This window comes from Cynara cardunculus, assembly GCF_001531365.2.
Source record: "Cynara cardunculus var. scolymus isolate 2C chromosome LG 17, CcrdV1, whole genome shotgun sequence".
Lineage (NCBI taxonomy): Eukaryota > Viridiplantae > Streptophyta > Magnoliopsida > Asterales > Asteraceae > Cynara > Cynara cardunculus.
The window spans coordinates 16,053,270-16,057,558 of record NC_037544.1 but is presented as its reverse complement, the minus strand read 5'-3'; positions in this window follow the sequence as shown (position 1 = coordinate 16,057,558).

Here is a 4,289-nt window from a genome sequence, read left to right as displayed (position 1 = left end):
AGGACAGTGCATCACCCCGTCCTTCACCTCCCGGGCTTATGCCAAAGTCTGAGTCAGAATCATACATTACGGGAAACCTCGCACTACCCGCCTTCCTCTACCGGGTATGTGCCGAGATTCCCTACTCATTGCTATTCCTCCTCTTCGAGCAATGAGTATTCACAAGCGCAGAAAGTCTCACCCGTCCAACCCAGGATCTTGACTTTACCAAACTTCCGGCGTACCACACAAAGTAGTACCCGTACTATGACGTACAATTCAAGGAACAAAACAACGAGTCCGGATCCAAAAAGCAAACCGATGTACCGAGATACGAATAAGAAATCGACTCAAGAGACGGAATCAAAGACAAATCAAGATCGTGTGACTCCATTCAAGACCAAAAACTTTCATATGAAAATATATATGTTCAAATCAATATGTAACAATTAACTATATAACTCACCGGGCAACCGTATAATACCGAAAAGCTCCAAAATGAGCTCACAAAGAAADTCCAAGCWACYACACKTAGATTGCTTCCAAAGCATCAAAATATGTCCTAATTACCCCTTGGAGTAAATGCACAAAATCTCATAAGCAACCAATATAAGAAACTCATGATATACGCATATCCTATTTGAACACTTTACCTAAATTTCTATCTACAGCTGCTGCATGCAGAACTGTTTTGCCCATTTTAAACTCGAATTTTATACAGATTTTCAAAGTCTGCACACTTTCAATGCATTCTTAAGTCAAAATTCTCATTTTCATACATTTTTCTCAAACCATTTCAATTCCAAACTATTCCAACTTTTAAATCTCAACTTAATATAACATATTTGGCATAAACAACCAAAATCCAACCTTTATTTTATCATTTATATTATATCCCAAATTATTGACTTAATCAAGTCAAAGTTCATATGATGAACTTGCATAAATCTTGATAATCTCTTGAATCTAATGACCAGTTCATGTCATAAACACTAAAATGCACTCATTTTATACACTTAAAATCAAACCCATATGAAACCCTAACTCTATCTCAACATGCAATCCATATAACAAGAATGTCAACCAAGAACAAGTGCAAAGAATGGATTATACCTTACTTGATGATCAAATTCTTCAAAGATCTTGTAGTTCTTCTTTGATTTGAGTTGAATCGAGCCTATGTGTGTGAAATCGCACCTCTAGTGTGTGTGTGAGTTCTGGACTTGATGACATAAAAAATGGGCCAAAAATCCAATTTATAATGCTAAAACTCGAGTTGGGCCTTGTTGGCCCGACTAGGTACCCATTTTGACCATCAATACTTAAATTATTCATAACTTTTCGTTCGGACCTCCGTTTTCTATGAGGTTTTCGCCTACAAGTTGATAAAGAGATAATATATAACATCCAACAAAAATATTCCAGAAAAGATCTCCCAAAAAAATCCGTTTTTTACGTATCTATTTGACGTGATATTTTCCAAATCCTCTAATATATATTATTAAGAAATAATATTCTAAAACTTCAGACCCAAACTCCCACTAAATCATAAGTTCTCTTTAACCCAATAATTAAATATACTAAGCAAATAATTGGGCATATTAGAAATTGGATGTTACAAGAAGCCACTATATATAGGGGCAGTTTCAAATGAAAAGGTGATCAATTCGTGAGAAAGCGATATATATTATATATATATATATATATATATATACACACACCTAATAAAAAAGTAACTTGGATGACACGTGTCATCTTCTGCTGAGTCGGTTACCTTATTTTCCCAGCTAAACATGTATCTAGACACAATTTACATTAATGGTTTAATTAGACTTATTTAAACGTATCTAGACACAATTTACATTAACAGTTCAACTATATTCATTTGATTGACATGTGTCCTCTTATTCAATCAATCCTATTAATTTAGGATGCAATTGATATTATTCTTTGGTTAATTAATTCGTGTGGTAACTGATTCCCAAAAAAAATGGTGTTTACTTCTAAGTTTAAATTAAATTTACTGATATAGTTTCATTTCTAAATTCAACTTTATTCTAGGGTTAACTTTATTTTATTCTAAATTCAATTTACTGAAAAGTTTTACTTTAGAGTTATTTTAAGAGAACAAGTTTGAAGTCATTCTTCAGAATTAGCTCATCCGAACTCTGGAGTCTGAACTCTGAAATTTTCTTTTTTCAGACTTAGAAGTCTGAACTCTGAAGTCTTTTTTTAAGACTTAGAAAAAGAAGTCTAAAGTCTTCTATTTCAGACTTAGAAGTCTAAACTCTGAAGTCTTCTATAATTCTGAAGAGTACAAGTCTGAAAAGCCATTCTTCAGAGTTAGCTCACCCGAATTCTGAAGTCTTCTTTTTCAGACTTAACTCACCCGAACTCCGAAGTCTGAACTCTGAACTCTTTTTTTTCAGACTTAGAAGTCTGAACTCTGATTTAATGGGATTGGTTTTATACTGCAAAGTTATTTCAGGAATACAAGTATGAAGAGTCATTATTCAGAGTTATTTTCAGAGTACAAGTCTGAAGAGTCATTCTTCAGAGTTAGCTCATCCGAACTATGTAGTCTTTTTTCCAAACGGACACCATGCAGAGGCTCTGCATAGTGCATGTAGAGCTTCTGCCTTGCCTATACAGAGCTCTGAAGTCTGAAGAGTTTTACTTCAGAGTAATTTCAAGAGTACAAGTTTTGTAATAAACTTATCTAGACTTTGAAGATAAGTCTTTAAGACTTATCTTAGTCTTGTAAGCCAGAGCCCCTCTGGTTGGTCTGGCTTCTGGATGTCAGAGGAGCTCTGGTTGATCTTGCTCTGTATGATGCAAACTTTACCATGATGTCTTTTTCAAAGATATTGGGTATTTGAATAACTATGAACTCAAGGTCTTCAGATTTCGTCTTCAGATTTGACATAGACGCTCTTCTAAGTTTTAATTCAATTTACTAATATAGTTTCATTTCTAATTTAAATTTTATTTTAGGGTTAACTTCATTTTAACTAATTATTGATATAGTTTCGTTTCTAAATTCATGTCTGAATAGTCATTCTTCAGAGTTATACTTTAGAGTTATTTCAATAGTACAAGTCTGAAGTCATTCTTTAGAGTTTTACTTCAGAGTTATTTCAAGAGTACAACTCTAAAGTCATTTTTCAGGGTTATTTCAAGAGTACAAGTATGAAGAACCAATCTAAAGAGCTAGCTCACCGAACTATGAAGTCTGTTTTTTCAGACTTAGCTCACCCAAACTCTGGAGTCTAAACTCTGAAGTTTTCTTTTTCAGACTCAGAAGTCTGAACTCTGAAGTTTTTTTTAGACTTAGAAAAAAGAAGTCTGAAGTCTTTTTTTTCAGACTTAGAAATCTGAAGTCTTTTTTTTCAGACTTAGAAATCTGAAGTCTTCTTTTTCAAACTTAGAAGTCTGAACTCTGAAGTCTTCTACAAGTTAGAAGAGTCATTCTTCAGAGTTAGCTCTCCTGGATTCTGAAGTCTAAACTCTGAAGTGTTTTTTTAGACTTAGAAGTCTGAACTCTGATTTAGTGTGATTGATTTTATACTTCAGAGTTATTTCAAGAGTACAAGTCTGAAGAGTCATTCTTCAGAGTTTTACTTCATAATTATTTCCATATTACAAGTCTGTAAACCCATTCTTTAGAGTTAGCTCACCCTAATTCTGAAACCTTCTTTTTCAGGCGAGCACCATATAGAGCACCATACAGAGCTTTTGCATAGTGCATAGCCTCTACATAGTGCATGCAGAGCTTCTGGCTTGCCTATACAGAGTCTGAAGTCTGAAAAGTTTTACTTCAGAGTTATTTCAAAAATACAAGTCTGAAGAGTCATTCTAAATTTACTTCTAAGTTTAAATTTAATTTACTGATATAGTTTCATTTCTAAATTTAATTTAATTCTAGGGTTAACTTCATTTTAACGAATTATTAATATAGTTTCATTTCTAAATTCAAGTATGAAAAGTTATACTTCAGAGTTATTTCAAGAGTACAAATCTAAAGTAGCATCGTACTTTCGATGATCATTCATATCTATAAGATAAAGTCGTGACATGATTTAATTTTTTCAAATTACCCCATGTAATACACGGGATCGAACCTAGTATGTGAGTATATATCTATACTATCTTATAAAACATTTGGCTAAAACTCTTAAAAACTCTTAAACTCGTTCATCCCTAAACGATTTCATCCCTATCCGATTTCATCCCATATCTGAATTCGTGTAACTAACTGCAGATAAACACAATCAAATATAGGATAAACATCTCATTTTAAATATAAAAAA